The sequence below is a fragment of the Mus musculus genome, chromosome 5 (genome assembly GCF_000001635.26).
Source record: "Mus musculus strain C57BL/6J chromosome 5, GRCm38.p6 C57BL/6J".
Lineage (NCBI taxonomy): Eukaryota > Metazoa > Chordata > Mammalia > Rodentia > Muridae > Mus > Mus musculus.
The window spans coordinates 99,093,646-99,111,962 of NC_000071.6; the positions used below are offsets into that span (position 1 = coordinate 99,093,646).

The 18,317-nt window shown below is 41.4% G+C and overlaps 1 pseudogene; it reads right to left on the bottom strand.

The window, feature by feature from the left end:
- Positions 1-13,212: 13,212 nt before the first annotated feature.
- Positions 13,213-15,480, bottom strand: Gm19873 (annotated as a pseudogene).
- Positions 15,481-18,317: the final 2,837 nt, after the last annotated feature.

An 18,317-nucleotide genomic window follows, 5' to 3' on the forward strand; every position in this document is an offset into this window, starting at 1 on the left:
ACTTAACAGACTACAATATAGCATAAATATAACCTTTTGTATGTGTTAAAAAACCAGCCAATTATATGATTTCTTTCATTGTGACATTTGCTTTACTGGAATGGTCTAGTACTGTGTCCACAATGTTGCCTGGGTCTACCTGCACTCATTGTCTTACATACAAGGAAATAATCCAATCAACAAGATGCACAATGGATGACTTGGTATTAGAAAGTAGGTAAGGGTTTGTAGTGTCACCAGTTTAATGTGGATAAAGCACAACCCTTTTAGTTTGTTGGTTGAATATCAATTGCTAGAGATAGTTTTATAGTTCTTTGTAGCTTTGGCTGTAACATAAGGGAATTAGCTAGCATGGAAAAATGAAGTGGGAGGACCCCACAGGCTTCACCAAAGATGACCAATTTGAAGCAGTTTGGGATATACTGACTCCATCCCAGTGGTCAACCAGAGGCTAAGGCCTTTGATTTTATGACTTAAAGAAGGATCTTCGAGTGATTCTTTTAAACAATAAGCCTGTTGGTATGGCAGAATATGTGACGGATTGTTCATCTCCGCATATAAGATTTACAGAAGCTAAGTGATTAATTCACAGAAGAAAATTGCATGTTCCATGTGCCCCACAAAGTAGAGTTTACGAAGTCAACCCGAGTTAGCCTGCCCTTCATTGTTCTGATGTGTGTTAATAGCATCGTTAGCAGAGAATCCAGAGAAGGGCCAGACCTTGAGTACTGACTGGACTTCTTTCCTTTGCTATTCATCCCCCAGCCTCCGATGTGTTCGGCATGAACCTACATTCTCTTCACGCTGAAGCAACAAAATCTCTGCCAGGCCTTCAGCAGACACATTGCTTATTCCTTTCAACTTTATCTAAAGTGTGCAGTGTATTTTCTTCTTAAACGGCAAGGCCCTATTCTCTACAATCCATTTCAGTGAGCCATGGAGGGAAAAGGATGCTTTCCTTCATACAACCAGATGTAAATGAGTTTTTGTTTTCGTTTTGTTTTGTTCTGTTTTTCAGCAAATGACTGACATCCACCCTCCGCTCCATCTTTTCTTTTCTGCTTCAAATTTCTTACAGTGAGACAAAATGTCATGGCCAAAATAAATGGCTAACTAGGACTTGGCAACTGAGTTTACTTGAATATGTCTTTAAAGTTGTAATATGTATTTTCATTTCAAGCAAATAGAAACTAAATTCCATTTCACTTCCCTCTATTTGAGGGTTTTCCCCTTTACTTAAATACAGCAAAGCTCTCCATTTCCCTCCCAGCACGGTGTACTAAATACAGCACAGAAGTAAATCAAGAGGGCTTCTTTTTTTATTTACTTTACAAATTATATATATATATACATATATATATATATATATATATATGTATATATATAATTTATTCACTTTATATCCTGCTCACTGCTCCTACTTCCTGGTCACCCCCTCCCACAATCATCACCCCCCCCAATCTCTCCTCCCCTTTTCCTTTCCCCTGAGTGTCCCCCTACCCTGGCACATCAAGTCTCTGTAAGGCTAGGCATATCCTTAAAAAGGATTCTTAAGGCTATGTCTAAAAGAAGGAAAGCTTAAAAGTGTCTTTAAGTAACAAAGCATGCTGGGATCCCACTGTCCTTTCTCTTCATTTCCACCTTAGTCATAACATTAGGTGTAACGACTGTGACCATTGTGGGCTGATTTTGTTGTTCTGGAATGGTGCTGCAGCTTAGTCAGGAAGAAAAAAATAAAAATCTGTGACCTTCTTTCTGAGTCGATGTAAAAAACAAAACCACACCATTTGTAAAGAAAGAATTATTACCCACTCCTGTCAACAGAAACTGTCTCCATAAAGACTCAGCAAACCCCCAAACTACCTCAGCTTTTTAAGTAGACATCATATGAATAAAAAGCAAATGAATACATTTGACAGAATAGCTTGGCTGCCAAGGGGGGCACTGGGCCATGCCTGAGAACTTGGGGGACAGAAAGTCAGACCCAGCAGTGAGCCTCATCAGTGTGAGTATCACAGAGGCTCCATCTGGCTCAGATGGCAGCTACTTTCTACTTTCTTTTTTAAAAGATTTATTTACTATTATATCTAAGTACACTGTAGCTGTCTTCAGACACACTCTAGAAGAGGGCATCAGATCTCATTACAGATGATTGTGAGCCACCATGTGGTTTCTGGGATTTGAACTCAGGACCTTTAGAAGAGTAGTCAGTGCTCTTAACTGCTGAGCCATCTCACCAGCCCATTTTCTACTTTCTTTTTGGCTTCTGAGCACTGAGTGTGTGTTGCTTACATATATTGTTTTGGGACAAGCTACCCTAGGCTGCCTTTGGAATTGCAACTTGTCTCCACCTCCTGAGTAGCTGAGATTACAGGCCTACTCCTACTAACCTCTGAGGTTCATCTACTAAAGGTTCCTCTTTGATGCTGAAGACAAAATGATGAAGCCAATCTTTCAGATCCCATCTGAGGAAACTTCTCTCAATAAGACATGAGTCCGGGAGGTTTTCATTGCCTGTGAGAATAATGTGATCATCTTTCAAGGTCCCTCGGTTCTTGATTTTGCCTCACACACTTCTTATTGCTGTATAAATTCTATATACATCTTCAAGCTAATGGAGGAAAAGGAGAATCTGCCCTGTGATCTTTCCCCCGACTCCTTGTTCCTGCTTTCCATTGGGGTACTCAGAATGATGCTTGTCCCCTGTTAAGTATCATTTACAGAGAGACAAAGTCATTGTCCCATTCAGTTCACTGTTGATACAGACTTGGCTAGAGTTTAAGGACAAATATCCCACAAGGGCATAGGAATGTTTATGTTGGGCTCCCTCAAGAAGCACAAAGCAAGCTGAAGTAGAACTCCAGCCATGACATGCTGGAACCTCATGCTCTCTTCACTTGCTTTGCCAACTTCAAGTCTATAAAACTCAAACCTGCCTTAGTCCCTTCTGCTCATTAAGAAATGCCCAGAGGTCTCTAAAGATATATACTAGCTTTATTTACACAAAGTGGCCGACCCAACTGGCTAGGCTTTTGTTCCTAGGACCCTGCCCCTACACAATTCTGCAGGCATAGCATCTTCCAGACCTCCTTTGCTTTGTGCTTAGGTTGCATCTGATGTAGGCATTACCCTCCCAGTGCATCTGAAGCCTGTTGGATGGGAGGCCAGACCTTGGTTTATGTTGGTCTTTTTCCCATCCTTTTTTTCACACACCCCTCCCAGTGCTTTAGCCTATGTATATTTTGGGTGAATTGCTCAGGAACTGCTTTATCGGCTAGCACTATCTTCCTTTGTAGTTAAGAATACCTTTGGGCAAACTGGTTCTCTAACTAACTTTAGAAGCTTGTATTCTAACTTCCTGGGCAAATTAAAGAGAAAAGGCATTACTATAACAAACATTTCTCCCAAGGAGCAATTTTAAAAACGAATTTGAGTGAATAGTACTCTTTGTAACAGGCTACAGAAAATGTCATGAAGACGCTTCTGCTGAGCATTACAGTAACTCATTTTCCACTTCACGTCACTTAGCATTCATGTCTTCAATTTTGAAAACATCTTTTTAAATTAACCAGTAACGGCTCATTGTAAAAAACTCTCTATTGGCTCGATTCTCAGTAAAACCTGTACATAAGTCACGGGAATGACATGTCATGAGTGTACTCTTAAGATTGTGCTCAGCAGGCACGAGCAACCTGGAAGCTGTCCTGACATAGCAAACTCTTTATCTGACACGTGCATGTCCAGGTCAGTGACCAGCTGCATGAAAAGACATAAGCTGTGGGTGGCTGGCCCTCATCACACCAAGGCTTTCTGGGCTAGGAGAGTATCCCTTTTCCCATCCTACAAGCAAGACTGTGTTCTGCTTTGGGGACAAGAGTGGTATGAGCATCCTGAGAAGCAAGAAAGTACACCCATCCTTGGCTTCCTAGCAGTCTTGGCAAGGGCTCCAGAGCCCACCATTTTTTGAGAGAAGATCTTTCAGATCTACTGTCACAATCACTCTGGCAGCCCAGCACTAGTGAGATGCAAGCCAAGGATGGCTAATTCCATGTGGTCCAGGAAAGGCCCTGTCTCTGAGACTCAGAACAGTCATACCCGCAGCAACAGCACTGTCTTATTTCCTTGACTCTGCCCATACTTAGAAATCTTTAATATCAGAGTCCCGAGAAATGCTCTAAGCGCCACATACACAGCTTTTGCCGTCACCTACCCACACACACCCTCTACACTTCCCTTTCTCTTGGAAGAGAGGCAATAAAGGAGCCACTCTTGGGAGCTATCTTAAGCTCATCTTTCCTTCGTGAAGAGCATTTTTCAGATGCATTGATGTTTATCCTATAATGTGTTGCTACAGATGCTTCTGTGTTTTGTTGGGATACACAAAAAGTGCAATATCCAAAAGCATAAAATGCCGACTAAAACCCCTGATGATAAATTACCCCTCCTACAAGCATAAAAAGCTTCACTGACTGAAGAATGTGCACCAATCCTTGGCTCCAAACCCTGCTCTATGAACTAGCATCCGTTAGCATGCTCTCTACAACAGATGCGTTGCCAGCAGAGTTCCATGCCATTTTATTTAATTCCCCAACAGTCTCGGGATTCATGCTTGACTCTCATTTTTCCAATGAAAAGTCGAAGTTAAAAAAAAAAACAAGTTATTAGTCACAACACAAACTCAAACTCAAGCCTTCTGGACCCCACCCTAGACCTTCCTCTCTTGTAGCAAGATGCTTCTTATTCATTAGTCTCCCAAGCTCATTTTAGAGCTACCGGCAGCTTCTGGTGTTACCAGGAGAGCCAAATGTGAGCTGAGCAAGGATATGACAGCACTGGATGTGCCAAACCGGAAAGGGAAAGGCCATGATGCTTCTTCAGCCGTCCTCAAAGAACTACAGGCAACTGAATAAAGCTGGAGGCCAGAGAGATGATCTTCCCCAGGGAAGGACACACAGTTCTTGCCCAGTGCCAAAGAGTTGGCCCTGAAACATACATGCAAGTAACATTATACAGACTGAGCAGGTTATATTTAGGAATACATATGTATATGTATTCATACACACACACACACACACACACACACACACACACACACACACACACATATATATATATATATATATATATATATATATATATAATGCACACAATAATAATCAGTATAATAAAAGGCCATGAATTTGAAGGAGAGTAGGTAGGCATATAGAGGAGTGTTTGGAGGGAGGAAAGAGAAGGGCCAAAAAATTGTATCTATATTATAATCTCTCTCTCTCTCTCTCTCTCTCTCTCTCTCTCTCTCTCTCTCTCACACACACACACACACACACACACACACACACACAAATGGACCAGCAATTTCAAAGTTAAGAGCCACTCAAAAAAAAAAAAAAGAATAAGTATCACTAGGGAAAATAATAATTTGCCTCATTAGTTAAATCCCATTGTGTGGGGCTGGAGAGACTGCTTAACTGGAAAAGTACCTGCAACAGGAAAATCTCCCCATAATCTAGAAGTCAGACAGTCAGGGGTGGAGTTTGCTGGCGCACCCAGTGACTTCAAAGTTCAGTGAGAAGTCCTGTCTCAAAAGACACACTAGAGAGTAACTGAAAAAGATACTGGGCGTGAACCTCTGCCCGTCATATACACATACACACATACACAAGTGCACACACAGGAACAAGCATGTAATACACACCACACACAATAAATCAATAGGAAGTCCCTCTATTTGCTTAGAAGTATATAAATTATATAAATATATAAAGTGTATTCAATTGCAGGCTTAAAATATAAAGGCAATACTGACTCAATCGCTTGGGCTTGGTTCCCTCGGAGACCAGAAGAGGGCATCAGATCCCCTGGAACTGCAGCTACATATGGTTGTGAGCCAACATATGTGTGGTGAGAATCAAATAGGTGCTCTTAATGGCTGAGCTGTCTCTCCAGTCCAACACTTGATAATTTTTAAGAAATAAATAATAAATGAATTTCACTGTGAAAGCAATAGAAACCGCTCTGCTCAGTTTGTGTCCTTGTGGTCTGTGGCCGACATAGGTCAGGAAAGATGGAATTATCTTGTATTTTGCACCGGCAGGTCAGATGAGGAATCTGGGAGCCATTCAGGCAGGGGCCTGAGAATGCTAAGAGAAATCAAAGGAAAGAATTGTGGTTCAATGAAGTTCCCCGTGGAAAGTCCCAATCCTGCTGCCTCTGGAGAGCAGGGGTTACTTATTAAATCATTTGCTCTTTTTTCTCAGGCTTTAATCTTTCACTAATAAGAGCACTGGACAAAGTTCATCAAGATTTATTGCCATGTCCAAATGTTTAGCTAACAGGTCATATGACGTGTGAGCCATCCCCAGTAGCCTGTTTCCACAGATAACGATAATAAAAATGCACGGCTTTGCATGTTTTTAGCAAACGAAAATTGAGTTGTGTCTTCATATCTAAACAAAACCACTGCTATATAACTGAATAAAGTAATGTGACAGTTAAATTATTTTGTTATGATAATTTATTGCTATTTTAGTATCATCTCCTCTGAATTATTTTATTGAATTGAAACAGATCAGTGTATCTTACAGATTCAATTTCTGGAAAGCCTGAATTCACCTTATCCTCTGAACGCCAGCTTCTAGATACCATCTTTGATCCAGGAAAGAACATGAGGCTGCTGAGAGGTAATCCTTGCGTGTTTAAATAAGCAAATATCAAAAGCGGGATAAACAGCCTCCATGAACAGGGAACTCCATGGGGTTTGGTGAGCAATGTTCTTCCCCTACTTTGGGGATACAGTACAGTGCAGAAAAATGCATTCCTACCTGGGATCTGCAGCTTTAAAACTTAGAGTGACCTCTGAGATCAGTGGTTCTCACCCTTCCTAAGGTAGCGGCCCTTTAACACAGTTCCTTGTGTGGTGGTGACTCCTCCAGCCACAAAATTATTTTTGTTGCTACTTCACAACTGTAATTTTGCTGTTATCAGTCATCACATAAATGTCTGATACACAGGATATCTGATATGCAGCCCCTGTGAAAGGGTTGTGCAACAGCTCCCAAGGGGATCGAGACCCACAGGTTGAGAACTTCCTATGAGGGTTTGTTCATAACTCGGGTCTTATTGTCACACCCTTGGCTGTTCTGACCTAATAAGCTGTAAACCTGTATTCTTGGTCTCTACTTCTGACAGTCCTTACATCCTCCTGTGTTTATTTTCCCCTTAACTTACAACACTTATCACCTTCTAAAACACTGGCCGAATGCCTTGGTCATGGTGTCTGTTCACGGAAGTGAAACCTTAACTAAGACAGAGTCTCTCCTAGAAATGGCTGCATAATCTAGAGCAGGGGAATAACAATATCAACAGACATGTTAAGCTGGGAGGAGAAGATTTTCCAGGGTCTTCTGGTCCCTAAACAAAGAACTATAGGCAACTCATTACTCTGAAAGAAAAAGAATTAGCATTTCCCATGGATGAATCCTCTCTCTAGTCCAATGCAGAGTGGAGAGCCCTGAAACCACATGCACACAAAATTGAAAACAGACTTGAGGACTTGTATTTGTATATATTTGTGTGTGCACACAGAGAGAAAGAGAGAGGCAGAGACACAGAGACAAAGACAGAGACAAAGGGTGGGAAGGAGGGATACTGCTTTTAACTGTTCAAATACCATAAATAAAGACAAAAGCCAAAATACTCCCCAGAGAGGAGACAAAGATCAGCAGAGGTACCATGCAGCAGACAGCCCAAGCAAAACAGCAACTAGGAGACAAAGAAGTGCCCAAAATTCTCAGAGAAAGTAAGTTCAGCTTCCAACTCTAGGGTCCAATGTGGGAGAACAAAATCTTTTCCCCAACTCTAGCTCCCACTCCTTCCTCCTTAGGAAAAGGCTGTCTGATAGGTAAGACAATGGTTGAACATAGACGGTGAAAGAGCTTCCTGAGAGCATCAGATCTGACCACAGAGAGAGGCTACACATTTCAGGGGACTTCTGAATTGCAAGACAAGAGAGAAACCAGAATGAATTTGAGACAGAGGGAGCGCTCCAGGCCAGAACCCTGCATGAACTATTAACACAAATGCCATGAAGAGAAATATTTCAATATCATAACAGATGTATGAAGAATAATGAGAGACTCAACAACAGTGACACTGGCTGATATTTATTGACCTGGGTCTTATAAGTGCATGGAGAATCATGAAACTGAGAAATCATATAAAGTATCAATTATTAAATCTAAAGGAAATTCTATTACAAGAGGAAAACGACTTTACGTGCATAATGTATTGATGGTTACTAATATAAACACCATTTTAATATGATTAAATAAATATGAGTCATCTGTGAAGCTAAGTTAGTTGATGTCAGTGACTTAGTTGGGGAATGGCACGGAGGATTACAGGATAGGGGTTTAAACAGTGTCCTCATTTGCCACATGGAGTGTTGAAGGGTAATGTTGAAATGGATCATTCAAGGTAATAATACTGCCTCTAAATATGATACAATATCCAAAGGCAGGAGGTAAGCAATGAAGTGTTTTCTGCATAGCACAGGACTGTATTTGCAGAAAAGCACCTAGATTGTTGCTTTTTTTTTTTTTTTTTTTTTTGGAAAATTATAAAGACTTTCTAAAACCGCCAAACTATTCATTTTATTTAAAATATTTAATAATATAACTCTATTGCAAGATAAATGAAGGACAAACAAACCAATACCTTCAAAGGCATGCTGTCACATAAAATATTCACCCAGACCTTTTCCTTCCGTGGCCTATGACAAGGCCAGCTTGCTAGCTTGCAACATGTAAACATTCTCACTTTGATTGACTTGAGCTATCAACAAGGCCACACTGAACACTGAACTGAGAACAAACAAAACATAATTCATCACTGTGCCGTATTTCCATAACTCAGAGGCAGTAAACATGGATGACTTTGCGATCCTAGACAATATTAGAATGTAGAGAAACACTTCGGAGCTATTTCAGGTTGAGTATTGATGAGCTTTGTTTTAATGACGCTCTTCTTAGCTTGTGTAGCCTAAAACGTAAAATGTCAGGGAATTAACAATCATCACTCTCTAATCATAGATGAGTCATAGCTTCAATACGTGACTGACAGCTGTTATCAACCTTCTCAGCACGTATATGTGGAGAGATGAGAGTTGGACTGAAGCATACAGGAGTTGTGAGGAGCAGAGCAAGTCCTGAGGAACTGTAGTGAGCAGACGAGACAGGGGGAATATGTGTTGTTTGACATAGGCATAACCATGTCCAGGACCAAGGCCTCGGACCCATGGGAAATTGGTAAAACCTCTCCCCAAGGCAAGCTCAGAATGGCAAAGCTTTCCTCTGTCCCAAGTATGAGTGTTTACAAATGACTGACTAGCATAGGCAAAAATAGCAACTGCAGCCTTCTCCTCTGGGATGTTCACAGCTTGAAACTGCTCACCTACAGAAACCTCCTCCCAAGACAACCTAACAGTAAGCACATGAGGTCCCAGGTATGCCATCGCTGGCTTGGCTCTATCAGAACACATAAAGCCCACTGCCTTAGTCAGGGTTTCTACTCCTGCACAAACGTCATGACCAAGAAGCAAGTCGGGGAGGAAAGGGTCTATTCAACTTACACTTCCACATTGCTGTTCATCAGCAAAGGAAGTCAGGACTGGAACTCAAGCAGGTTAAGAAACAGGAGCTGATGGTGAGGCCATGGAGGGATGTTACTGGCCCTTCCCCTGGCTTGCTCACTTACTTTCTTATAGAACCCAGGACTACCAGCCCAGGGATGGCACCACCCACAATGGGCCCTCCCACCCTTGATCACTAATTGAGAAAATGCCTTACAGCTGGATCCCATGGAGGCATTTCCTCAAGGGAGGCTCCTTTCTCTGTGATAACTCCACTTTGTGTCAAGTTGACACACAAACCCAGCCAGTGCACCCACCGATCCCTAGCTTGTCTCTATGGGTATCTGTCCTTTTTTATCCCCTCTCTACCCGAGACAGTTTCCAAAGACCAAGCCATTCTGGAAAGAACAATGTAACTTACAGGAGTAATTGAATGCCCTAGAAGCAATTCTTAGAGCTAAATATCTTCTTATGAGATTAATACTTAGAAATTTAGGGTTTGCCGAATGTATTTTGTTGCTTAGTTGGTAGGTTTTGTTTTACGGGTGTTGCCATTGGGTTTTAAAGTGACATTATCAGTCTGGGCTGGTTTCCAACTCACTGTGTAGCTCAGGCTTGCCCTGAATTCCTAAGGACCTTTCTTCCTTAGGCTCCAGAGTGCTGGGATTACAAATGTGTTCCATCATGCCTGGCTCAGCACTGAAATTTGAAGACAAGATACCCATAATGACAACCATTCTGTGTGATGGGTATAGTCAAAGGCTGATGCATATTCCCTTATAAAAAGCACCAGTGGTAATGGTTGTTGTTGTTATTTCTAATACCATTTTGGCTACACACACACACACACACACACACACACACACACACTCATTGGAATGTTTTATAATGTAATATCCTTTTCAAGTCTAAAGACATTGTCAATAATCACCAGTACCGGTAAATGCAGGCCTAAGGTTGTATTTACATTAGTTGTCTGCTAAGATTATTCTGGTAGAATTAAGCTTCGAACAAATTGCAAATATTTGAGGGTATATTGTATGTTCAGCTCTCCTCCCTTTCTTTTTTCTTTTTGCCAGGTATTACTATGTGTTGTGTGTGCATATGAGTGTATGCATGTACAGCCCTGAAGAGATCGGGAGAGAACAGGAAATTTCTTCCGTAGTTGCTCCTCAGTCTTGTAGCGGTGAGAGAGGCTCCTTACTGAACTGGAAGCTTGATGTTTGGGATAGGCTGGCTGACCAGTGAGCTCTTGGGATATCTGCCTCAGTGTGAGAGTTACAGGCAAGAGCAGTCTTGACTGGCTTTTTATGGGGAGACTGGGGATTTGAACTTAGGTCCTCTTGCTTCCAGAGCAGAGTTCTAAGCTATTGAACCATCTCCATAGTTTTATGGTTCATCTCCATTCCATTTTATTTTTTTTTCCTAACCTTATTGGCTTCAACATAGTGTTTGAATCTAGAATGAATGTATCACTCAGTTTGCCAATCACCATGTTTTTCTCTTCTAATGAACTGGGCTCTCCTTGAAGGTGAAGTTTTCATCTTGTCCATGTTTTATGCTAGTGTCTGCTTTCTATTAACCCTTCACTAAATATTAGTCCACTTAGAGTGAAGAGCTATCTGATATATGCTTATTGAATTAAATTAATTAGATTGGATCACAATTTAATTTGATGTCATGGTAAGCAAACTCCTAAAAGAGCTATCGAATAGGCAAGGCTTTTGGATCATTAGGCAATATAATGCACACAAGATGGATTAAAATCTCATCTGTTTCTCCCTTACAAGTTTCAGAACTCCAACAAGAACATAATCTCCACATGCCTCAGTTTCCCTATCATAAGAATCAAATTATATAATACAATTATTAATAATAAATCTGTAGAAAGTACTTAGCATAATACTTGCCACATATGGAGCTCTGTAAGTACTTACCACATATATCATTGCCCTTTGTGCTATAGGGAAATCTAATTTGTGGTCACTGATAGGATTGACCTATCACAATGAAGCATATTCCTGTCAGTCACAATCTTTTCAGATTGTCATAGCATCCCCTCTAGATGTAAACCATGACTCGTTAAACTCAATCAGGATTGAGCATTGCATGGTTACTGAATATAGGTATCTGTCTTGCCCCAACTTGCCTTGATGACTTGGTACATCAGAGAAGAAATATGCAACTCTTCACATTATCTCATTGGATCTTCATGCCAAACCATTGAGACAACAAATTTCATTTGTCCCTCAAAGAAAAAAAATGATCTATGGGATCAAAAGACTCGAGCATAAAAAGCAATATATTAGCTCTGTAGGCATTTAGCAGCAAAGCCTTTTCAGTTGTCCAGAGTGGCCTCCCACATGTCCAGTGATCTCCCAACTCACTCCTTCCTATCAAGATTTCTCTTGAGAGAAGCTTCCTAGGAACAACATCTGCATGTGTGCATTCTTAACCCTCACTTGTACACCAGAAACATCTTAAAATACTTTTCAATTGAGACTCAGTGAGTCCATGGCTGCTTTAGTCAATAGAATGTGATGAAGGACATTGTTTCTTCTATGACTATCATGAATAGCTTGCCTCACCCCAACCCCATTCATTTGCAGCACTCTCTAATATGTTATGATGTGAAATATCAAAATATGAAATATCAATGAGACACCAAGCAAACTCCCTGGTCACCAGCTGAAGCCAAACTTAAGTTATCCCAGCTCAGGGGCCATACATGTGAGTGGAGGATGCTCATCCATGAAACTCACCACTATTTTCTGGTCTATTCTTTCATCTGAGCATCAGCATTGTGGAGCTGAGAAAGGGGGCCCTGAGGTAATCTATTGATTACCTTGACCCCAGAATCTGTAAATATAATAAAATGTTTGCTGTTAAATCTTAATGAATTAAGTATGATCTGATATGCATCTATTGGGATTGAAACATTTAGCATAAACCAGACAGGAAGTCATTAAATTTAAAAGTCACATGGGAAAGAAAACTGAAATCCTAACAGTGGGCGTGGGAACTGTCCCTGACTTGACTCTTTGGCCTATTTGTGGGCCTTTTCTCCTCCTAGTGGGTTGTCCAACCTTGATGTGATGATATGTGCCTGTCCTTATTGTGGCTTGGGGATTTTTATGCTGTGTTTGGTTGATGCCCCTGGGAGACCTGCTCTTCTCTGAGGGGAGGAGAGGAGTGATATATCTAGGGAAGAGGGGAGGCATGGGGTGGGGAGGAGCTGGAAGGTGGGGAGGGAGGAGAAACTGTGGTCGGGATATAATAAGCAAGAGAAGGATTTAAAAACTACAAAATATAAGTAAATAAATAAAACAAAAAACCTGAAAAATCTTGTATGAAGAGGCATTTAAAACTAAAGTTACATAGTGGACTCAAGATACATATATCTGTACACAGGCACACACACACACACACACACACACACACACACACACAATCCTTTCTTTCCTTTTTATAAACTTAAGTGTATAAGAAATGGCCCCCAGACTCACTTTATTCAAAAAGGGATTGAAAGCAAAGCAAGTACCTTCTAACAGCCTGGCCCATCACTGTCTCCTTCTACACTGGTCTTATCCAGAGTACTCTGACACTTCATCCCAACCTATGAAGGCTCTAACAAGCCACACCAGAACGTTGGTGTCACTGAAAGAGGATTTTTTTTCTTCTTCTTCTTCAATACTGGTAATGACTTCAGCTATATTCAGTGGTCAAGATTCAAGATACAGGTCCCTGAAATGGTTCCAGACACTGTTGGGTCTAGCATGCAACTCAGGAGCTCAGTACCATCCAAAGGGCGTTACTTGAAACTTAAAAGCCAGTACATGTCACAGATGCCTGGATTGGATTGTTTTTAACTGTATGGTTGTAACCAAGGGTTATGTATGACAAGTCAACCAAGAAATAACCTACAACAGATTTCTCATGAAAGCTTGGCAGAGTGAGGGTACCCTAGACAACAAATGACTTAGATGCAGACCTTTGTTTTCAGAGAATATCAGTTTATCATAGTCTCTTATGGAAACATTCTAGAAGCCCCATTCAGTACGACATTCACGCCAGAGAACAGAGCAGGACCATCTTTGATTACAGTGGCGTAGTGGAAAACCACATACATCTTACGGATGTTGTCCAGACACCATCAGCTCTGGTTTTCTAGGAAGCAGGCTGGTTCACTGGTCATAAATACTCATGAACTCATCAGGAAATGAATAAAAGAGCCTCGGCTCCGAAGAGTGTGAGTGCTGCTTCCATACCCAGGGCTCAGAGCACAGCTGTGCAGACCTGCAGAACATTGCACACATGGTTCATAGGGCAAGATCCAAAAGCTTCTGAGATTAGACAAGAATTTCTAAATATTGGTCACCTGTTCTGGGTCCCATGGATTCCTCCCCCAAGCTCTGGGGGTTCTAGGTTGTCTCTTTAAAGTGTATCACTGGAGCTCTCATGAGGATGTCCCCAAGAGTCCTCACAGCCATTGCGTTCATCAGAACTGGGGACGGAAGCAGCCATCTTTTTAGTACTAGCATGGGTTGTCATTTTCTTCCTAATTCTCTACTTCTGTGGTTTTTGTCTGTTCTCTCAAGCTATGCTCAGCACCCCCAAAATATAGACTCTGGCAATTTCCGTGATTAACTGTATGTGAGATACAGCTGTGTACAGGAAGAAATATTTTCAAATGTAAGAGGAAAAAACCCTCCTACTGGGTAAGAAAGAAAGAGATCATGATTTTGGAAGAATCTTTTTGGGAGGGTCAATAAAATCAAATGCTTATTGAGTACCAGTTATATGCTAAGTACTAGTCATGGCGCTTGGAGCACATCAGAGCATAACACAAGGAACCCCGTCCTAGAGGAGTATACAGGTTATGTTATATTATCACTTTACCTATGCACTTCTTGTGACCTTGGGAAAGTCACTGTGCCTCTGCCCAATAGAAGAATAAGAAGGTTGGCTCAGTGAACATTGATCTTGGTGTACTGCGGAAAGTGAACAGGACACCCATCCTAACCCACCACACAGACCACAAAGAGGGCTTGAGATTGTACAGTGTGGAGAAGGGAGGGAAGACTGAGCCATCCTGCTTGCTGGCTCCAGGATCTTCTGCTGCTGTCATGTGGTGGTGGCCTCATGGGCCAGATCCTTGCCCTTCTCTGTAGCTGCCAGCACAGTCTCCTTTGCTGTCTCTTTGGTCTCTATTGATGTCTCTACAGGGTTTTAGAAGGAGCCTCATCATGTAGTTTGGCCAAGATGTACTCAAAGCCCTTCAACATCTTGATCACATTGCTTATGAAGCAGGCAAGACCAAATCCCTGGGCTCCTCTGGAAACATCAAATAAGCTAGAGGAGACTCAGGCTTGCCAAGGGATTTCAATCCAACAGCTGTCATTAGAGGTCTCACAGTAAATGCAGTGTTTCTCCACAACCACCAGTGGGGTGGGGTGTGGTTTCTGTTCCAGGTAAAGCTGGTCATGGTCTAAGTCTGTGGGTCCTCAATGGATTCTTCCAGGATGTGGTCCAAGTGAGCAATGCTGACAGTCACTCTGCCCAACATGGCATCATTAGTCATTTTGGTCTTGGTCAGGAGTCTCTGAGACAGAGGTTTCTGGTCAAGGGTCACCTCAGGTGCACTATGTCTTCACTTAAAATATGTCTGATATAGGGATTCAGGTACCATCGCCAGGAGTCAGTGAACGATTGGTTTCAGGAAGTTCGGAGTACTCTGTGGCCCAAGAAATGATTCACTGTCAACCAAGCCAGACAGGCTCAGCACCTGCACTGCATCAGAGGGCAGAGCCTGGAGGGATACATCTCACCAGGCTCACAGCTAGGTCATCCATGTGTCCTGCCCAGGTCACTACTGCCGCCGTGAGGGGCTACGAATCTTCCCCCACCAAAGATTATTTAACACTATTTAAACTATAAGATATGAAAGGATAAGTAAAACCATAGACTAGAAATATGACATAAACATACTTTTGTAATTCACATTATCAAAATTGGATGATCCTTACAACTTCTTTACATTTGCTGGTGCTTCCATTGCCTGTTTGACCCGATGCACCCTCACAGTACATACACGTGACGGAACAAAAATGATTAAGATGTAGCTACACGCTGTGCCTCTTATTCATAGCACTCCACTAAAATACAAAATGGCATCAAATAAAAAGTAAGGTCCTCATAATTCATGGCTATAAAATAATATACAAATACAAATGTGAAAATGATAAACATATGTTGGTGAAAGGAAACGTTCACCAGGAATGGTCTTCATAGTGGCCTGTAGCTCTTCAGAGGCAGCATTTGATATTGGTATTTGACATTGATAATGAAAGAGCTATAATTCTGTGATAAAAGAGTGTTCACCCAGTGGGAGTCTACAAGGATTCTGCAAGTTTCATATATTTCCCAATGTTCCTGGCAGATAAGTAGGCCCAAGGATGTCTTACTTGTGAGAAGAGAATGGAACAGAGGACTTATCGTTGTCAGAGTAAGCAGAGCAGCTGGTCATTTACAGCATCCTTCCACATGCCATCTGACCGCACTGGATCCTGAAAACAAACCGTGAGGCAGCCCATTCTTTCTACATTATAATCACCAGCTCCTAGAAGCTGAACAAATTCTCCAAGGAAAACCATAACTCCAAAATACACACACACACACACACACACACACACACTTCACAACCTCACAGTAAGTAATGTGTTATTCTGTGAGACAGATGAAGAAAGCATCCCTTGGAAAGATGGAGTATTTTTTAAAGGTAAGTTTTTGCCTTCTTAAGAAAAGTAAAATTATAGATACAAATTTGGGAAGCAAAGTAGACATTTGCTCCAAACAAGAAAAAAAAAAAGTCAGCACAAATTACAAACAAATGAAGGCAAAAATTAAAACTTACAACATTACAAAAATATAGAACGTAGAAAAAATTTAGGGCTTGTGAGATGACTCAGTGGGTCTCTTGCCACCACACCTGAAGACCTGAGTTTCATCACTGCAATGCACATGAAAAAATAGACTACGGCAATGCAAGTGGGGATACAAGGGCAGCCTCCTTGTATCCATTGGCCATGGTTTTCCACATCTCTCCCATCCTTTAGTAGCTATTATTCTGAATTTGTATCAACCCTGTTAGTTTCCTGATACAGATCATATGGGACCTGCCTTTCTGCGCCAGACTTATTTTACTTAACAGGACACCCTGTAAGCTGGTCTCTGTTGCTACAAGATGAAAAACTTCGTTCTCTTTCACGAGTGTGTCACATCCTATTGTAGAGCAAGTATTCCACATTTTATTTATCCATTCCTCTATTGATAGAAAGCTACTCTGGGGTAATATGATTATTAATAATGCTTCAATGGATATGGAGTGTACATAGTGCTTCAACATGCTATTTCTTTTGAATAAATTCTCATGGTAAACCTCTTGGATCATAGATAGTTCTGCTTGCAGATCTTTGGTTCGAGGGACCCCCGTACCATTATCCACATAGCTGTGTGGATTATATTGCTACCACTGCGTATGAGGGTTTCCTTTCTCCACCTCTAGGAGAAAAAAAAAGCTAATGCCTTGTAATGGGAGAAGATAATTATAGTTGAAACAATTAATTATATATTTCAAATTAGAAAGCAGAGAAGATTTTGGACGTTCTTTATATGAAGAAATGACAAATGTTGAGGTTCTGGACATGCCAATTACCTGATCTTATAACTGTGAATTGTATATGCATATGTGAGTGTTATACTGTACCCCGTAAATATCTAATTATGGGCCACTTAAATTTTAATGTATTTTTTAAATTATTCAGACTTCAAAACCTTCTATCATTTCTGTGGCTTAAACGAGAGCATCCAATGCCATATCAAAGTCCCAATTATCTCAGGATCTTGTCAGGCACCACTTCTGAGCTAATGAACTTAACGCTGGGCTCTAAAGGGGCGAAAGGAGGCCCTGGGAGTTTTCGGATAATTTAAGATCCAAAGGCACTTCATTTAGATCAATTAAAGCTCAATGTTGGCTAGCTTCATCTGCATATCTCTCTTAGTTCTGCATTTCACCAAAGGCTGTGTTCAATGACAATTCATGGCCTCATTTACAGTCAGGAGATAGGCTGACAGCAAACAAGCATCGCCTGCCTGTGGGTCAGCATGCAGAGAAATCCACAGAGGGGAGGGGCAGCCTCCTGGCTGAATGAACAGAGCCATCCGAGAGGCTTGAATGAACATGACGGCAGGGGCAGCAGGCCCAGAATCTCAGACAGCAGTGTAAGGAGAGCTTTCCCAGTGCAGGAGGGCTTGCAAAGGCAAACTCTACTCCTGTTTGTAATTTTTGCATAAGTGCAGGAAGTAGCCGAGATGTTGACACTCTAGAAGTGGAAACACTGCCTATTCCAAAGGAGGGGAAAAATAATGTTATTTAAAAAAGCACAAAAATCAAAGATCTCAGTAACAATTTCCAACAAGATGTTAAAGGAGATTATTATTTTATCAAGGAAGAATTCCACAGTCACCAACTTAGGATAATCAAGTTTGATCTCTGGATACTAGCCAAAAATTCCACCTGACAGAGCAAACAGTTTTCTGTAGGTCTGTGGAGGTGGCTTGGAAAGTAAAACACTTGGTATGCAAACATGGGGAGCAGAGTTCAGTCCCTAGGGTCCTTGTAAAAAAGCAG